This window comes from Lytechinus pictus, chromosome 4 (assembly GCF_037042905.1).
Source record: "Lytechinus pictus isolate F3 Inbred chromosome 4, Lp3.0, whole genome shotgun sequence".
NCBI classification, from domain to species: domain Eukaryota; kingdom Metazoa; phylum Echinodermata; class Echinoidea; order Temnopleuroida; family Toxopneustidae; genus Lytechinus; species Lytechinus pictus.
The window spans coordinates 32,347,888-32,369,644 of record NC_087248.1 but is presented as its reverse complement, the minus strand read 5'-3'; positions in this window follow the sequence as shown (position 1 = coordinate 32,369,644).

Here is a 21,757-nt window from a genome sequence, read left to right as displayed (position 1 = left end):
ATATATATATTACACATTAATGTCGATTTAAATTAATATTCACTAGCATACCAATATTTTGATGCATTAGAGTGTGACGTCATTAATATCTAAATGCGGAGATATATTAGGCAAGGCCCGGTAGCTGGGCAGTGACATTATCCCGCGCACAACTCAAAACGAAGTCGTCGCGGCTTGTTGACCCTTTTAGAAGCTGCACATTAGCTTTTGACTATAGGTTTGCAGTTGTTATTTACCAGCCGCTGATATAGAGGCTGTTGAGTGTTCATGGCTGCTGACCATGGAGACATATATTCCTGGGACCTTATTATACTAGGGGGTTTTCCCGTTTTTCCGTTTTTTCTTCTGTTTATGATTAATAAACACTACACAACACATCTGCCTGTCCCTTCGCTCTCATCTGTCCTCTTGTCGCCCTTGATGAGTGAATGGTTGCGGCCGACTTCGGCCCCAACACATTCAATGATAATTGTAATACAAAGAAACTATAAAAACTGTTAGTAAACGCCATTCATTTTGAAATAGTAAAATGATTTAATCGATAAAGATTCTACCACGTCAGGCCATCCATAACTGAACTCGTACTATTTGTTGTTTTCAGACCCCTATTAACAGTTGGATGAATTCTATCTCTAATTTATGCATATAATTTGTCCAATGTCGTATCTTTTGGTATCAATGATTAAAATGTTTCGTTAAACTATATTTTGATGACGTTTGGAATCGTAAAAGTCCGTATAATTATCATCATTTTACAAAGAAAACCGTTATGGTTTACTTTCGTAGTTTATTAAAATTGATGAAAATTATGCTATTTTGTGACTAAGGCTACGTCTCGTCTGCTCTTTTTACCGATAGTATCGATATCTAGGTATTCTAGTTAGGAAGCCTTTCGAGAAACAGGTTTAGTAAGATTCGTGGTTGGTGGATAAAGATATGACTAACTTGTCCATGTGTTGAGAAACGGGCCCCTGAATGTCAAACTTTCGTACCGTAGCACACGACGTGCCATCCAAAATGTACCGTTGCACGGCTTTAGGTGACGTATAACAATACGATTCAATTCAGTGCGCTCAGTAAAAAATGGAAGGTGAAATCTGCATAAAAGCCTGCTGGCTAAATACGCAATACTGCCCAGGGTCATTATGCGCTTGTGGGATTTTACTTTTCGCTTCCAATATTTTTGCGCCTTTCCATAGATTACTGCAGGGAAATTTTTTTTTCTTCATTTTTTCGCTAAAATCCGAGGCTTCAATTGTACAACAAAAAATAGCGAATATTCTTATTCGTGCAATGGTGTGAGATTTTGCATTGAAAGAAAGAGACGCTCTATTCAACTCGGCTAACGCCTCATGTGAAATCTCGCACCATCGCACTCATGCTTTTTTGCTATGTTTTGTATACCATTTTTTTCTAGGGGTTCCTGTGATGAGGAATTCATTCAGGACCCCAGTTTTTTTTTTTTTAGTAATGCAATCATCATAATCAGCAAAATAAGTATAATGAGCACATTAGCAAGTGCAATATAATATACCCATTTGTGAATGCATATCCAGAAATTCCGAAGCATGGATAATACAGGGCAGGTCCAAGCTAGTGACGTATGGGACATTTAAAGACTTTAAAGTTGTAACATAAAAAATAAATGCACAACAGAGAATCCTTTATGGAATTTGGAAGGCCAGTTGTGCCCTCTTTATTCAGGAAAAAAAACTAGTGATCTACGAGTCCATTAACGATGTAATATGTTAATCATATGCGCTGTGACATGCGGGACCAGACAAAAGCTGATAAAAAAAAAAAGGTTGCCTTTAAAACTCTGTGAATTAGAATAAGCTGGAAATCTCTCATCATATTTTCATCTTGTTTCAAGTTTCATTCTGCCATGAATGAAGTGATAGCACTCATTGTTATTATGTAATAGCTCAAAATATAAACATCCGCGCTGTGACGTATACGGCGGCGCCGGCGGGACATGAGACGGTTACAGCCTAATAGACCGCGGGTCCGATAGACCGCGGGTCCGATAGTCCGCGGGTCCGATAGACCCCGGGTCCGATAGACCGCGGGTCCGATAGTCCGCGGTGTGTGTAAAATTATTATCAGGATATAGTGAGATCTAATGTCATCGAGAGGTCAAACGGTCAATGATACGAGTCCATGGGGTTCTATAACGATGACCGAAAGGACAATCGCCCCCTGACAACTACTTCAAGGAAAATATTATCCCCATATTTTTATCTTCGGGGACTGTTACCCCCCCCCCCCCGGAAATTTACCCTCTAGACGCCAATTACCCCTAGTACGGAGCCTTTCAAATGACATTGACTTGACGACATGGCGAGATACTTTATCTTGCCATGTCGACTAAATAAGCTTATTATGTCCGCATGGCGAGATACGTTATCCTGCCAAGTCCACATATAAAAAGTTATACGTCAACATGAAGAGATATTTTATCTTGCCAAGTCGACTTGTAACAAGTTATATGTCAACATGGCGATATATCGGGATTCTGGGCGGGACTTGTACACTTCAGATCTCGCCATGTCGACATATTGACTTGACAAGATAGAATATATCGCCATGTCGAAATAATAAGCTCATTAATTATACATGGCAAGATAAAGTATCACGCTATGTCGTCACGTCGATGGCATTTTAAAGGCTCCGTACTAAGGGTGATTATCCGGGGTAATTGTCTCGAGGGTAAATTTCTGGGGGTAACAGTCCCCGGCGGTAAAAATATGGGGATCATATTTTCCTTGAAGTAGTTGTCAGGGGATGATTGCCCTAATTTGGTAGTTTTTATAGAACCCAGGCGCGGATCCAGGATTTCGTGAGAAGGGGGGCCCAAGGCAAATTTGACCTGATTCTTGGCGCCCATGTGTACTTTTCGAAAAATTGCGCCCACTCCCTCCCAGCCAGGCAAACTTAAGTGCCTTAAATGGATTTTGAATTATCTTATAATCACATTAAAAAAAGGCAATTAAAGACCACCCTTTTAATGTGTTCTTTAAAAAAATCCATGAATATAATAATGAAATATCAATGGGAGCGCGAAGCGCGAGCGATTTTGGGGGGTTTCAATTTGGTTTAACTTCTCACCAGAGTAGGCCCTACTAGAATATTGTGTGTGAAACGGAGCTGTAGTTTCTTTACTAGTTGTTTTAGAATAGCCTTCAATAATATTAATGATAGCTTCTTGGGAATAATGTAATCTCGAAGCAATCGACTCATTCTCCTCATTAGTGGCGTATTTATTCAGCATGGGTACACGGGGGGTGGGGGGTCTTGTTGGACTTTTGTAGAGGGCACCAAGATAACACATTGAGGTATTTCACAAGGCCTAAATAAATAATGAGAACGCGAAGCGCGATCTGATTTTTTTTTTTTTTTTCATGTATTTTATCATGAAAGCCTAATTCCGGGGGCGGACCCAGCTTCCGCAAATAAGGAGGGGGCGAATTTTTTCACCCATATTTTCCCCGATCGGCCGCTCAATGTTGATTTTGTTTGTTTGGTTTCTTTGAAGGGGTTGTTCCAGTGGCGTAATGAGCAAACAATTTTGAGGGGGCTCGATATGGCGTATCGCATAAAATTAATAAGAAGTTTCCAGTGAGCGAAGCAAGCAAGCAAATATGCTGACATTTTTATTACAAAAATACAAGGTTGTGATAGATTTTGACATAATATTTGGAAAATAATATATTTCATCCTAATCCCTTTACTTTTCTCTCTTTTTTTCTTGGTCGTGATTCTTTTTTCTTTTATTTATTTATTTATTTTATTTTATTTATTTATTTTTTTTGGGGGGGGGGGGGGCAAAACGCCCATGTCCTAACAGTCATTTCCTAGCTTTACTTTATAAACAACACAAATGTGTAATAATCTCATAAGCCCTATGCAAGCTAAAAAAAAATGAAATTTCATGTATTTTGTCCTGAAAATTGAAAATTCTGGGCAATGTTTGTGAACCTGAACAGAACGCGTTATGTAACTAGATAATTACCACGAGCGCGAAGCGCGATCAGAAGTGTTAAAGGACAAGTCCACCCCAACAAAAAGTTGCTTTGAATAGAAAGTGAACAATTAAACAAACATAACACTGAAAATTTCATCAAAATCGCATGTAAAATAAGAAAGTTATAACATTTTAAATTTTTGCTTCATTTTTCAAAACATTTATATGCACATCCTGGTCGGTATGCAAATGAGGGGACCGATGACATCACCCACTCACTATTTCTTTGTATTTTGTTATGTGAAATATGAAATGTTTTGATTTTCTCGTCATTGTCATGTGAAACAAAGTTTCATTCCTCCCTGAACACATGTAATTCAATTATTTTAACATTTTGTGGTTCAAGCAAGGGGGTCCTAATTGTCGAATTCATAGAAATTGAAATATTGTATTATTCAAACAATAAAAAACAAAAGAAATAGTGAGTGAGTGACATCATCGACTCTCTCATTTGCATAACACTGAGTCGAGCATAGAACTGTTTTTTTTTTTTGAAAAATAAGCGAAACTTTAAAATGTCATAACCTATTTTACATCTGATTTTGATGTTTCAGCGTTATTCATGTTTGATTTTTCTCTATTTATTCAAATCAACATTTTTTGGGGGTGGACTTGACCTTTAAATATGCATTCTGGCCTAGTCGAAAAGGGACCTGTTAAGGACGTTTTGCAGTTAGCCATTAAGACGATACATATTTTAACGATTAAATAATGTGAGCGCGAAGCGCGAGCTGAACATTTTTGATATTCCAACCTAAAAAGAAGAGATTTCAAACCCCCAACGGACACTCGAGTCATGTTTTGTCAATCATGAAAAAGGATGGGTAATTTTTGGTGTCTTCATAAAGCGAGCGCAAAGCGCGAGCAGAAATTTTTTGATATTCTGATCTGAAACTGGATAATTTTAGTACGTTTTGAATAAGATCAAGCTGCGTATTTAAACAAACATGCGTGCGCGTGTTTTAGAGTTAGACAGAATCTGCTTCTGAATACATTTCATTTTTCATAATGAAAATCAATAATGCGAGCGCAGAGCGCGAGTTGAAAATAATATTTGAAATTCCGATATGAAATGAGTCAATTTAAGCACTATTTACAGCACTGTGTATATAGGGAAATTGTGACGTCGATGTGGATAGCACTAAATAAATGATGCGAGCGCGAAGCGTGAGCTGATATTGTATTATTATTTTAAGCTAGGATCGAGACATTTTAGGCCTAAGGATATTTTGTCATCATATAAGAATGATGACTATCTTCTATTTCTTTTCCTAAAACGTGTCGATATTTATTTATGAAAAAGGGACAATTTAGTTATTATGAATTCATAACAATTTTATTTCATATTTATTAATTTAATAAGCCTAATGAGTGTGTGAAATTTGTTGACTGTATATGAGGCCTGAAAACTGAAAATTTTAAGTATTTTTATAATCATGAATAGGATTCATTGGTTGATATATTTTTAGCAAATAACGCGAGCGCAAATCGCGATCCGAAATTTTTAAATGGGGGGAATTTAAGTAGTTTGTTATAGAATTAATATATAGGTGTACATAACTCACCAAATGCGAGAGCACAGCGTTAGCATAGGCCTTCATTTTTGTTTAGAATCGAGACACCTGAAAAGGAATATTTAGATAATCTTATATGAAATACAAAAAGGCAATAGGTAGGCCTACATAGAAAATAATGCGAGCGCACAAAATGTTGCAAATGTTGATTTACAGCATAAAACGGACATTTTCCAGAGAACTTAAAAAAATAAATTGGCAAATAAAAAAAAAATGAAAGATCGATGTCCGAGCTGGATTATGTTTTGTATATTGACTTGATATTTTGAATTATATATCAGCCTATATTAACCGAGATATGTATTTCATCGAACAGGCAATGCGAGCGTGATGCGCGAGCGAAATTTTAATATAGTGACATTAAATATTTTCAAAAAATATTTTCCAAGTCTTCTCCCTGACCTTATTTTATTCACTCGTCTTCCTCCTTTTATGTTTCGTCTTCTTTTTTTCTTTCTTTCCCCGTTTTCCCCAATTTATTTGCTCCGTCAATAGGGGGAGGGGCCCCCGGGCCCCCTGGATTCGCCTATGTTAGTAGGTGTAATAAAGAACACGATGCATATCTATTAAGAAATGAATGCGAGCCCGAAGAGCTAGCTGAAAACTTTTATAATGATGAAATGAAAAGTTGTCAGGTTAGAATATCAAATATTTTCAGCTTGTGCTTCTCGTTCGCATAAAAAAACCGTGAGGTCGGGATGCGTATATAACTAAACAATTTATTGATGCCAGCGCGAAGCGCGAGCTCAATTTTTTCTATATACTGACTTAAGAAGGACTAAGGTATAATTCCTATTCTAATTGCTTGTCCTTTTTTCTCTTCTTTTTTCTGTTTCTTACCCCTTTTTTGCGCCACCATGAGGGGGGGGGGGGAGGGCAAAATCTTTGCCCCTTGGAGCGGCCTATGTATGTTGACTTGAAAAACACTAACACTTACATGTAGGATTGATGCAGCGGATGGATACCTCATTGATGAAATATTGCGAGCGCGTAGCGCGAGCTGAATTTGATAATAACCCTTTTTGTGACCCAGAACAGGATATCTATCTCGCTAAACAAACTTAAAACTCGAAAACATTGTTTTTGTCTATTATCGTAAAAACGGGATATTTTAATTCACCCGCATTAATTTAAGCTTTTTGGGCAGGACATATATTTCACTATAAACAGGCAATTCGAGCAATGTTGCGCCCCCGGTCAAAAAAGAATTTGCATGAAGCCCCCTAAGTTCAAGGTCAATTTGGCGCCCTCGGTTGAACATAAACTTGGCGCCCCCATGTGAAATAATACTTTGCCCCCCCCCCCCTCTGAAACATGTATTTGTCGCATTATGGTCAAAATTCAAATTGGCGCTCCCCTATAGTTCGAACATCAATTTGGCGCCCCCCTCCCCGTTCAAACATCAGTTCGGCGCCCCATAGTTCGAATGTCATTTTGGCGCCGCCTAGTTCGACTATCAAATCGACGTCCGGGTCAACATCTCTCTCTTTCGTTTCCCTTTTCCTTTTCTTTCTTTTTTTTTCTTTCTCTTATCCTCATTCCCCTTCCTTCCTTTCTCTTTCTTTCTCTCTTTCTTTCTCCCTCTTCCTCTCCCCTTTTCTTCTTCTCTTCTTTTCCTTCCTCCTCTCTCTCTCTTTTTCTTCTCTTTATTTTCCCCTTTTCTTCTCTTTTTTCTTGTCTTCCTTTCTCCCTTTTCTTCTCTTTCCCCCATCTTTTCTTTCCCACTTTTCTTCTATTTTTTCCGTCTTTTCTTTCTCTCTTTTCCTCTCTCTTTTCTCTTTTTCCTTCTCTTCCTTCCCCCTTACTCTCTCTTTTTTCTTCTCTTTTCCCCTATTCCCCTCTCTCTCTCTTTTCTTATCTTTCTTCCCATCTTCCTCTCATTTTAAATATTATTATCTTCCTTCCCCTTTTCTTTCTCATTTCTTTTCCCTCTTCCTCTTTTTTCTCTTTCCCCCATTTTCTTTTTCTTTCCTTTCCCCCTTTTTATCTTTTTTTCTTCTCTCCCTCTCCTTCCCCCTCTCTCTTTTTCTTCTCTTCTTTTCCCCTCTTCCTCTCTCTCTCTCTCTTTTGTTCTTATCTTTCTTCCCATCTTCCTCTCTATTTAAATATTCTCCTCTTCCTTCTTTTTTTCTTCTTCTTTTTCCTCCTTTTCCTTTCTCCTTTCTTTTCTTCTCTTCATTTTCCCTCCTCTCTTTTTTCTCTTCTCTTTCCCCCTTTTCTTCTCCCTTTTTCTATGTCTTTCCTTTCCCCCTTTTTCTTCTCTTTTTTTTCTTCTCTTCCTTTCTCCCTCTTACTCTCTTTTCTATTCTCTTCTTTTCCCATCTTCCTCCCTCTTTTTTTGAGCTGGGGGTGGGGGTGAGGCAGTTCCCCCTCGGCCCCCCCCCCCCATGGATCCGCACCTGATAGAACCCCATGGTCTCGTATCATTTGATCTTTGGACCTCTCGATGACATTTGATATATCTGATCATAATTTTACACGCACTGCGGACTATCGGACCCGCGGTCTATCGGACCCGCGGACTATCGGACCCGCGGTCTATCGGGATGTCCCCCATGAGACGTACGGGACATTATTTTGTCCATGTTTAAAACGAACGGGGAAAGTGAAATTTCATCAATAGTTATAATTAACTTCATGTAAACCAAAAAACATAGGCCTAATCTCTCTCTCCCTGTTTTCTAAGGTCGGAGATCAACGGCACAGTTGGAAGGGCCGCAATTCATTGAAGGCTATAAGTTGCATTCATGAAGAAGTTGTGTGGAGGTTGCGTAAGAATGGAGCTATTGTGTTACAATAAAAATACAATTCCTGTTCACTCATGCATTAAATTTCAATTTAGTAACTCATTAAATTTTCTCAAGAAACCAAAACTGATCTCGACTGATCATTAATTAGCACCATTCACTGTGCAAGTTTCAAAGGACTCACCTCTCAAAAAATGGAAGGCTTATTCCTGTCATGCAGTCACTCAGGAGGGGAGACGGTGGGATATTCTGTTGACCTTTATCCCATCAACCTACTTCAAATACTAAAGTCATTATCTCACCCCTTTTCTCCTGACTCCCATGAACACACTGCAGAGATCCACGTAAAAAGTTAAAATGCATTGCATTTCATGTTCACTCATGCATCAAATTTCAATTTAATAACTCGTGAAATTTGCTAAAACAATTGAGTGATCATTAATATATCACAACACCATCAAATTTGCAAATTCAGCAGGACTTGCCTCTCAAAAACTGACAGAAATTGATAGGCTAATTCATGCCCAGCCTAATTTTCGTATCCTTTATCTAAAAAGTGGGCAGTGCTCACTCAAGCATGAATAGTTTTCAAACTTTTTGGTATCATTCGAAAGTTGACTTTATATTGGCTTTCTATATTTAAACCCCCCCCCCCAAGTCATATATGTTTTGTTTGGCAGCCATTTCAAGAGTGTCTATGTTTTTTTAGACGCACTGTATGTTTAGATCATTATGCATATTACTATATGCTAATTACGACGTTTACATTGGTTAAACGGGAAATCTAGTGTCATAAATGAAATTTTCGTCATAGATATCTTGTATCAGATCTATCATCTATGTAAGTTTTATCGGGGGTCTCTAGATATTCATTCACAAATAGGTCTGTTATAACACTTATAGATCTAGATGCTAATTAGCTCATTAGGTCTTTGCTAATTCTATTATGCTGCCGATTATGATGATTCCATTAATTACTCAAAAATGTATATTTTATCTTGCAGTAAGAAAATTTCAACCACACAGTAAATCTATATCACACTAGGTCAAGTCAACTTTGGCATATAATAATCAACACCGTGATTGTGGGCATCAACAGAAAGGCAATACAAGACAAAAATAAAAACTGAGCCCGAAGTCCTGGATAAATTCCCCATCACATGATGAATCCCTAGGAAAATTGAATTGAATCTGATTAGAGCTATATATAAAGCATAAAAGTCAGTAGGAGTTCTTACCGTATCACCATTAATCAGTCTTTCTTCCGCAATTGGTCTTCTTCTGCAATCTTCAAAGGGCTCTCTGCATGAAGCCTATCTCGAAGATGAAAACAAACTTTATGAGCTATAGTATGAATGAGCTGAGGAGTGAAAGGTATAGGCCTACCGCGGTACTGTATTTTCAGAGTGGTTTTTGCATGTGATTTTTGAAGCTGTCGAGTGAAACTGCATTTAATTTTAATATTTGATGAGGGAGTTTTTATGTGCTGCTAGGTCTGTACCGTTCCCCTTAATTGTTGAGCAGGCCTGTTGTTGCAATGCAAAATCATGAAAATACTGGAACCCTTCGGCTTGGCTATAAAGTTTAGCAGGCGCCGGGCGGGCGCGCGCCAGAGACTGAGATTGTTGGTTGGTTGAGTTTAGTGTGGAGGTGGCGCTATCCATCGATATCCGATGATTTTCGCCAGGCTAAGCGAGAGGGATTCCACCCTCCCCTGTGTCCGCTCTCGTCATTCGATTTTGCTAAATTAATTGCACTGAGTAGATTCACTGAGGAAAGGCGTTGTGGAGTATTAAAATCTTTTGAGTATTTTGTTTAATAAACATCGTTTGTTAGATTATTACTCGTGCTTGTGTTTTCCTTTCATGGATGTGGGTGTTATTTAATTGGTTTAAATAATGTGTCTTTTGAAAGCATTTATAAGTGCTCCTTACTCCATATCTTCGGTTTATTAAAAACCCGTGTAAAAAATATAAAGTAGAAGAAGAAAGAAAATGGTATCTACATGAAATTTCCAATAGAATCTCCAGATATATAAATGCTTGTCCTTTTTTACTCTTTTTTCCTCCCGATTAACATAATATACATAGGTCTATAATGCGACAAACAACTACAAAATCAGCCTGATAAATAAGCCTGAATATAAAATTCACACAACAACTAAATAGTAAGTAACCAGCCTTAGGTATACACAATTCAGGATATTTTTAACATACTAGATATTTGTCGGAAAAATGACACCCCCATACTTGATCCAGAAAATATACCAATTTCCCAAAAAGAATTTATTACAATATGCAAAACATCATTGGAAAGAAGATTTGACGAACAATTTGAATTGGATTTATTTAACGACAGGGACGAAGGAAATAAACTAAGAACTTTTAGGCAATTCAAATTCAATATAAGACAAGAAAATTATTTATATTCAATACACAATGTCAATTTGAGAAAAAATATAACCAAGCTCCGACTGAGCGCTCATAATCTACCAATAGAAACAGGAAGGTACAAAAGATCGGAGAAGATACCACCTAACCTGAGATTTTGTAAAGATTGTAATTTGAATTTTGTCGGGGATGAGTTCCACATTATAATGAAATGTAACAAATATAAAGATTTGCGTAAAGATTTTTTTTGAAAAGATAATTACCTTCAATATTAGGTTTACTGAAATGGAGTGCCAGGAAAAATTTATCTACATCATGAAATTGGAAACTGAAGCCTTGATTAAATTGTTTTGTTCTTTTATCCAAAACATAATTGCTATTAGGGGTGATTTCTAAGTACTAAAAATATCAACCGGTAAACACTTTGAAGTAATATATTCGCAATATTTTTACACAATGAATTTACATGTAATGCCATTCTTCTCATTCTTCCTCTCTTTCCAGCTCTCTCCATTTTCGAACTTCTTCCCTCTTTATTTCCCTTTCCTCTCTCACTTTCTTTATGTTTTCTTTATCTTTTCTTGGATATCAGTCTCTATATCCATTGTCAAAATATCTATCCGAATGATTCCTATGTTTATTGTGTATATTTGTATATAATTTACAAGTTGTTTCTTTTTTCTTTTTTTTTCTTTTTGACGAAATACTATTTTGGTTTTGTTTATTTGCTTATATTCCTTGCATTGTATATTTGTCTTGTATCATTTTGTACTTCTTGTTATGAACAAAATGCTGGCAATTGCCAGTGAAGTTCTAATAAATTCAATTCAATTCATATTATTTTTATTCATTCCCTACAGTTGTTTTGTATTTTCCGCTGCCTTTTATAAAGGCTAAAATGGCCGGATTTTTTTTCTTTGGCGAATAACGTCGTTAGGTTCGGGTTCGTAACTTTCAATTTGCGATAAAGTCGATCCCTTTGTCTTGCATAATTATAAAGGACATAATAACATGAAATGCTCTATGGTTTCATGAGTTTGACAATTATTACAAAGTCCTGTATCGTGTTTATTAATTTTATAATTATAATGATTTAATCTGCAATTACCATTGCAAGACGGAATTGATTTAAGATTCGTTCATCTTTCCTGCAAAAACCTTTCATAATACATTTATATTTCACCTCTGGTTGTATGTTAAAAAGGTGCCTGCCTTTCTCCGTGTTTTCCCATGAACTCTTTCACTCAAGTATGCTTGTTTATTTTTGTTAATGTAAACATCAATGTTATTTTTTGAAGCCGCTTGTTTTACTAAAGCGTCACTGTAAAAGCGCTGCTTAAAATCATAAGCACGTTGTTTAAGCCTGTCACTCTAACAACTGCTGTTTAAACTTTTTTAACAGCTGTTTAAACTTTTTAAACAAGTTGTTTAAAAAGTTTAATCAATTACAAAAAAGTTTAAACAACCTGTTGTTAGAGTGACAGGCTTAAACAACGTGTTTTTTTTTTACTGTGAATTCCTCATTGCCTGCTAGGCCACAGTTTGCTGGTATCCATTCGAAATTCACTTCTATTCCAAATCTGTACATACATCATCATTCATTTTTCATAATTTATAGTTTCAACTATCATACTACTTTCCTGGAAATTTTTATGGCTTCTAATGCAGAACTTGAGTCAGATAAAATTACTACTGCTATTGGGGGATATTCCTCTATCCATGATAATCGCTGCCATTCAGCTCTCATAATATTTACTTTGCATATCTGAACTTCTTTCTTATTGTAGCTTCGGTATGTAAAAAGCTGAACCCGTTCTTCCATCTTGTAACCTAAATAGAAGCATCTCGATTCTGAGGACATGAGACCATATCTTAGTAATTATTTCATTAGCATCACTAGCGTACCTACGGGGGGGGGGGGCGGACTGCCCCCTAACGAGTCACAATCCAATGCAAGGGACATATCCCTGCCCTTGAAGTCTTGAACTTGAAGACTTTTTTTTTTGCTTGTCAAATTTTTGTTTTTGGTAGGAAATCCATTTGTGGTTGAAGACTTTTTTTTTTTTTGCTTGTCAAATTTTTTGGCGGACGAATTTGCCCCCCCTGTAGAAAATCCTAGGTACGCCACTGATTAGCATAATGTGTTTTAGACTCTATCGGTGATGTGAATTTCTTATCAATATGTTCTTTGATAATCGTAGAAACATTTGGTGTTTTGTAGTGCCGAAAAGGTGTTTTTGTAGCACAGTCTACCTGTTTTTCAATATCATCATTTATTTGATTTCTTATCCTTTTGACAAACGGACATTCTCCTGTTTTTCCTGTATAATTCCCTTTTGACAAACGGACATTCTCCTGTTTTTCCTGTATAATTCGTACTGCCAACATGGCAATAATATTCTTTTTGTGTGATGCGTTTCTTTTGCCGCCTTTAGGTAATAATTATACTTATCTATAAGCATAGGCCTACTTCTTCGCGCCTGTATTGAAATTTAATTGCATTCCACTTAAACATGAGATGTTTGGTGTGCATGCTGCTGCTCCCGTGATAATTTTTAAGGCTTGATATTGAATACAGTCTAAATTTCATTTTCAGATTACCACAAGCTCCGTCATAGGCCGTAGTCCATTACTGATCTAATTAAACCTTCATTTATCCACCAAAAATAAGATGTCAGATTTTTGGCCCCAATCGGTGCCAGCTATACATTTTAAAAGATTGAGTCTTTTTTATATTTTACTACTACTTCGTTTATTGTTTTGACCAAGTCAGTTTCGAGTCAAAACCATACTCCTAAGAACACTAGCGTACCTACGGGGGGGGGGGGGGGCAGGGGGGGCACTCTGCCCCCCTGACGAGCCACAACCCATACAAAAGACATATACCTGCCCCCCTTGACGAGCTTAAAAGACCTTTTTTGCCCCCCTGACGAGCTTGAAGACCTTTATTGCCCCCCCCCCCTGACGAGGTTGAAGACCCTTTTTTTTTTTTTTTTTTTTTTTTTTTTTTGCTTGTCAAATTTTTTTCTGGTACGAAAACCTTTTTTTTTTATTGAAGACCTTTTTTTTTTTTTTTTTTTTTTTTTTTTTGCTTGTCAAATTTTTTGGCGGCCGATTTTGCCCCCCCCCCCCTGTGGAAAATCCTAGGTACGCCACTGCCTAAGAACCTGCATGTGTTCTTTATTTATTGGATTTTTTTCATTATTGATTCTTAGGTCAAATTTGAAATCTTTTTTTCCTACCAAAAGAAAACTGCTACTTATTTGGAGGAGGAAATATGCATCCCCCATGTTTTACACCATTCCTGTATTAATAATTGCTGTCTGCAGTTTCTGTATAATGAAAGAGGGGTTCGTGTGGGAAAACCATAAACATAATATCGTCTGCAAAAACTGAAATCTAGATATGTCTTGTATTTTATGCAGATCATTAATCATAAAGTTGAATAATAAAGGACTTATAACACTCCCTTGCATTATTCCCATCTCAACGTTTTGCTGTACAGACATGTGCATGGTACTGGATCCTCACTTGACATATTCTTTTAGATAAAAAAAAAGCATTTAACCAACGCTGAGATGAGCTGAACTGAAGCTTACATTTATTATGTCCATCAAAAGGAAGCGCAAAGCGGGCGCTGCACTTGCACTTGAATTGAGCTCGATCGGGTGAGGCGAGGTGATTCCACTGATCTCTCCACTAAGATCAGTGGGTGATTCCCCTTCATAGAGACATAAGCGAACTCGATAAAAAGAAGTTGAAAATTATACAGAATAAAATGATTAGATTCATTAGCTGTTCTGGTCCCAGAACCCATGTTGGCTACACCGAACTCTCTGGAGCAGGTTTTCTTGAAGTCAACAAAAGATCAAAACAGCTTATTTTGCACCACGTGCATAAAATCTATCACAATAGATCGAATCATTACATTGGATCAAACTTTAATCTAGTTACCGAAATACATAACTATAATACAAGAAACAGCCATTTCAATTTTTGCTTACCAGAAAGGGTAGGTAGTATTGGTAACTCATTTTATTACAATGCTATAAAACATTGGAATTCCCTTCCCAATGATATAAAGGAAATAGGAAACTTTTTGCATTTTAAGAGGAAATTGAAAGAATATCTTTCACTTGAGAGTCAAAAAGAAGATGCAAATGATATGTTGTACGGTTGATTTAGCCTGAATACTGACCTAGTTCTTTTCTCTTCTCTACTAGGTATTATTATGTATTTTACATAGTTTGATTGAAGCTTCGATATGTCCTTTCTTCTATTCTTTCTATTTCTTTTATTTCTTCCTATTCTCCTCTTCTTGTTGTTATTGTCGTCACGTTTATGCTGTTGTTCTTCTCCTTATTTATTTCCCTTCGTTATCAGTTTCTTCCGTCTCCTTCTACTCCTCGTCCCCTCTCTTCTTCTGTTCCTCCTCTTCCTTCTCCTTCTTTTCTTCTTCTTCTTCGTTATATTCTTGTATATATCTTATTTATTGTCTATATATCTTATTTATTGGTAATAGTAAATTCTGATTTTTTTTCTTCATTTTTAATATGTAAATAGTATAATTTTAACATTTTATTATCTTAATTCTGTATATTGAGGACCCCACTGGAAATAAGCTTTCGAGCTTTCGTGGGTCATCCTGTGCAAGCCTGTTGTTTTAATGCTACTGTATATATGTTATGGTGACTTGCCAAATAAAATCAATCAATCAATCAATCAATTCCACACGTGCGTGTACCGGTACTACGCGTACGTACCGTACGTGTACTTAAAGGAGAATGAAACTCTTGGAGCAAGTTAGCTTTTGTGAAAGCAGAAAAATCAAAAAATAAGATCAACAAAAGTTTGAGTAAAATAGGACTAGCAATAAAAGAGTTATGAGCATTTGAATGTCGAGATCACTAATGCTATGGAGATCCTCCCATTGGCAATGCGACCAAGATATGTGATGTCACACACGTACAACTCTCCCATTTGGACACTGAAAATATACCCCAAAACATTTCTTTTTGCTCATTCTAATCATATGACAAACGATTCATCAATGATATAATGTTGTGAAACCTCTGTACTTGTCATCTCATAAAGAGAACACCTCACCTTGTGATAGACTCTATAAAACCCAGAAGGAAAAACCAGTAAGACCAGTAAGAATTTTTACTGGTTTCCAGTATAATTTTACTGGTTTCCAGTATATTTTAACTGGGCCAGTATATGTTTAACTGGACCAGTAAAAATCATCTGGAGACCAGTTCCAACAATTGCATTCCAGTTGAAGCAAAGTAGTAATACCAGTTAAATTGTTTTTCATCAAACTGGTGTTTCTGGTCCAATAAATGGTTTCCAGTATATGTTTACTGGACCAGTTGATTTTTAACTGGACCATTAAAAATCATCTGGAGACCAGTTCCAACAATTGCATTCCAGTTGAAGCAAATTAGTAATACCAGTTAAATTGTTTTTCATCAAACTGGTGTTACTGGTCCAATAAATAATGACTTTATTTCAAGTCAGATCATTTGACGAATTATGGAAAATGAATCTTGCAATTTAGAGAAAGTTATTATCGTTATTATTGTTATCATCATTCTTCTTATAATTATCGTGATTATTATGATCATTGTTGTTATCATTCTTATTACTGTTATCATTGTTATTGATATTGTAATTATTGTTATTAATATTATCATGATTATCAAGTATTAACATTATCATTAAAATAATTATTTCCTTTAATCATGATTATGATCAAAGCAAGATGTATTCCTCTGATATAGTCAACTGGTCTAAAGTAATTCATTGTTTGAAATTGAACTGGTCAAGACCAGTAATACCAGTAATTCTGATGATGCTGATCACGTGGCTTTCCTCATTTGCATATTTCCTATTTTAAAAAAAAAATCAGGATTTAGAATGGAATATCCTTGCAATGGCACTCATTGTTGTTTAAAAACTTTCCAAATAAGTGTGTGAACTAATTCACAATGAAAATGTGTAATTTTATATATCACATTTAAAATAACAGCTGAAAGATTAATTTACTAACCATCTTTTCTATCACATTTCACTGACCATGGTATATAACAAACCACATGCATGTAATAAATTGATCCAGTTAAGACCAATACGATGACCAGTTCGATCAGTTCGAGGACCAGTCAGACCAGTAGAAAATACCAGTAAAGACCAGCTTGAATTGGAGACAAGTGAGACCAGTAACAACAACCACCAGAAACAAGACCAGTATAAAATTCCAGTAATTCAAGACCAGTTTAATTTTTAACTGGACCAGTAAAATTTTAACTGGACCAGTATGACCAGTTAGACCATTAAACCGATGTTCCAATTTCCAGAGTTACCAGTAAAAATTGTACTGGTCTAACTGGTCCAGTGGAACTGGTTTTTCCTTCTGGGAAGTGAGAATATAAGTGAAATAAGTACTAAAGTAATGAGGGAGTTGTACGTGTGTGGATATCACAGATCTTGGTCGCATTGTCGATGGGAGGATCTACATGGCACTAGTGATCTCAATATTCAAATGCTCATAACTTTCTTATTATTCATTCAATCTTCCTCAAACTTTCAACAATGTGTTCCTTTTATTTTTCTCTTTGATATGGATTCAGCTGGTTTCTATGAGGCGCCGAATGTACCAATATTATATAGAACAATTATTTGTTATATAATCATTATTTATTAAATAATAACTATTATTTATATATAATTTACATTTTATTTGTAAATAACTACTATTATATAAAATATCATTTCTAATTATTTATATATAATTCCAAGTAATACTTCATTATTTGTAAATAATAATAGTTCGACATTCCATTATTTATAAATAATGATTATTTGTTTTTCATTATTTATAAATAATGATTATTTGTTTTTCATTATTTATAAATAATGATTATTTGTTTTTCATTATTTATAAATAATGATTATTTGTTTTTCATTATTTACAAATAATGATTATTTGTTTTTCATTATTTATAAATAATGATTATTTGTTTTTCATTATTTATAAATAATGATTATTTGTTTTTCATTATTTACAAATAATGATTATTTGTTTTTCATTATTTATAAATAATGATAATTGGTTTTTCATTATTTATAAATAATGATTATTTGTTTTTCATTATTTACAAATAATGATTATTTGTTTTTCATTATTTATAAATAATGATTATTTGTTTTTCATTATTTATAAATAATTTGTTGAGTTTTCCATTATTTATAAATAATGATTATTTGTTAAATAATGAAAACGTCTACTTCATTATTTATAAATAATTTTTTCGAGTGCACCATTATTCTCATTATTTATAAATAATCATTATTTAATGTTCGAGTTTTCCATTATTTATAAATAAAGATTATTTGTTAAATAATGAAATATCTACTTCATTATTTATAAATAATAATTTTGTTTCAATATCCCATTAATCATTATTTATAAACAATTTTTACAGTTTGCCATTATATACAAATAATCATTATTTATATACAAATAACCATTATTTATTAAATAATGCCATTATTTATTAAATAATGCCATTATTTATTAAATAATGGAAAACTCGCTATAACATGCAAATGTGGGACCGCCCATGATATGAATATTCATGATGCGATTTCCTTTTTCGTGATTTTTCTTCACAAATTTTTGTCCATTTCCTCTTCATAATGACATTTCTTGAAGCAATTTTCTAGGGATATGGTCTGATTGTAATATTCTTCATTTTCTATATAACTTCGTCTTCGTAGAAATATCAAAAAGTGTAATTTTATACGATTTTTCCTACAGTTCACAATCCCCATAGGCGCGCGTGTACGGTAGGGACAACCGGTGAATCGACGGAGTGCTCTTCATCGAAATACTACGTTGGTTGGTCCCCGGAAGTGGCGGGCGGAATTTAGCCCGAATCCTCGATGGAAGTCGATCAAGTGCATATGAGCTGAGAGAGTGAAATATCAGTGTACTTGTACAGGCCCTTCTACTTTTTATAAATATTTCTTGTTGCTTTTTTTGTTAAGTTAATTTTTCCTGGTGTAGAGATAAGTTTCAGTTCTAATAATGCACTTCAAATACATTTTGGAGTGTCTGTTTGAGGCGTTTGGGGCGATTTCACCCTGGCCCCAAAATGCTCGTAACGACAATACGGGGGCATGATGACCCCTAAATTTTTAAAAACTTATTTTTCTATTGAAAATTATCACAAAATTCACCAAAAGTGTGCACGAAAGCCTTCGTATTTCACTTTTAAAACTCCAAAAAGTGCCCAAATGACAAGCTTGGTCGCTTCGCTGTGTCGCTTTCAACTTGAGAAAGTTTACGCGTCTGCTTCCCCCCCCCCTCCTCCGAAAGAAATTATGTATACGGCCATGCTCTAAAGAGCCTGGCACATTGATTTATGTATACTTCATTTTCATTATTTTTATCTCATTATCATCATGGCCTTACGCATAATTTTTTCCGGGGGGGGGGGGGGGTGGGGGGAGCAGGACGCGCGTAAACTTTCTCATAAAAATCTTGAAAAAGCGAAGCGACCAAGCTTGTCATTTGAGCTTGGTCGCGTCGCTGTCTCGCTTTCAAGATTTTTTTGAGAAACTTTACGCGCGTCCTAGCTGCTCCCCCCCCCCCCCCCCCGTAAAAATTCTGTGTAAGGCCATGATGATAATGTGATAAAAATAATGAAAATGAAAAGTACATATAAATCAATGTGCCATATGCTCTTTTGAGCATGGCCGTTCACAGAATTTATTTCGGGGGGTGGGGGCAGACGCGCGTAAACGTTCTCAAGTTGAAAGCGAGACAGCGCGAAGCGACCAAGCTTGTCATTTGGGCTTGGTCCCGTGGCTGTTTTGCTTTCAAGATTTTTTTGAGAAAGTTTACGCGCGTCATGCTCCGGCCCCGGCCCCCCTGGAAAAAATTCTGCGTAAGGCCATGTTGATAATGAGATAAAAATAATGAAAATGAAAGTATACATAAATCAATGTGCCAGGCTCTTTAGAGCATGGCCGTATACATAATTTCTTTCGGAGGAGGGGGGGGGGGGGAAGCAGACGCGTAAACTTTCTCAAGTTGAAAGCGACACAGCGAAGCGACCAAGCTTGTCATTTGGGCACTTTTTGGAGTTTTAAAAGTGAAATACGAAGGCTTTCGTGCACACTTTTGGTGAATTTTGTGATAATTTTCAATAGAAAAATAAGTTTTTAAAAATTTAGGGGTCATCATGCCCCCGTATTGTCGTTGCGAGCATTTTGGGGCCAGGGTGAAATCGCCCCAAACGCCTCAAACAGACACTCCAAAATGTATTTGAAGTGCATTATTAGAACTGAAACTTATCTCTACACCAGGAAAAATTAACTTAACAAAAAAAGCAACAAGAAATATTTATAAAAAGTAGAAGGGCCTGTACAAGTACACTGATATTTCACTCTCTCAGCTCATATGCACTTGATCGACTTCCATCGAGGATTCGGGCTAAATTCCGCCCGCCACTTCCGGGGACCAACCAACGTAGTATTTCGATGAAGAGCACTCCGTCGATTCACCGGTTGTCCCTACCGTACACGCGCGCCTATGGGGATTGTGAACTGTAGGAAAAATCGTATAAAATTACACTTTTTGATATTTCTACGAAGACGAAGTTATATAGAAAATGAAGAATATTACAATCAGACCATATCCCTAGAAAATTGCTTCAAGAAATGTCATTATGAAGAGGAAATGGACAAAAATTTGTGAAGAAAAATCACGAAAAAGGAAATCGCATCATGAATATTCATATCATGGGCGGTCCCACATTTGCATGTTATAGCGAGTTTTCCATTATTTAATAAATAATGGCATTATTTAATAAATAATGGCATTATTTAATAAATAATGGTTATTTGTATATAAATAATGATTATTTGTATATAATGGCAAACTGTAAAAATTGTTTATAAATAATGATTAATGGGATATTGAAACAAAATTATTATTTATAAATAATGAAGTAGATATTTCATTATTTAACAAATAATCTTTATTTATAAATAATGGAAAACTCGAACATTAAATAATGATTATTTATAAATAATGAGAATAATGGTGCACTCGAAAAAATTATTTATAAATAATGAAGTAGACGTTTTCATTATTTAACAAATAATCATTATTTATAAATAATGGAAAACTCAACAAATTATTTATAAATAATGAAAAACAAATAATCATTATTTATAAATAATGAAAAACAAATAATCATTATTTGTAAATAATGAAAAACAAATAATCATTATTTATAAATAATGAAAAACCAATTATCATTATTTATAAATAATGAAAAACAAATAATCATTATTTGTAAATAATGAAAAACAAATAATCATTATTTATAAATAATGAAAAACAAATAATCATTATTTATAAATAATGAAAAACAAATAATCATTATTTGTAAATAATGAAAAACAAATAATCATTATTTATAAATAATGAAAAACAAATAATCATTATTTATAAATAATGAAAAACAAATAATCATTATTTATAAATAATGGAATGTCGAACTATTATTATTTACAAATAATGAAGTATTACTTGGAATTATATATAAATAATTAGAAATGATATTTTATATAATAGTAGTTATTTACAAATAAAATGTAAATTATATATAAACAATAGTTATTATTTAATAAATAATGATTATATAACAAATAATTGTTCTATATAATATTGGTACATTCGGCGCCTCATAGGTTTCAAGGGTTTCATTCTCCTTTAAGTACCGGTATTATAGGTGTATAGCTTGCTGTCGACTATGGGCATGGCGTTGAGAACTACTAGTAGTATTTGTAATTTAATCATTCATCGGGGTAATTCTTGCCGTCTTTGTAATCGCAAACAAGACCTATCAAATCTGTTTAAAGTTTCTGATATTTCGAGACATTCCAGAACTCAGCATTTACTGCGACAACATTCATTTGTACCATATGATTATGGTACTCCGCGTC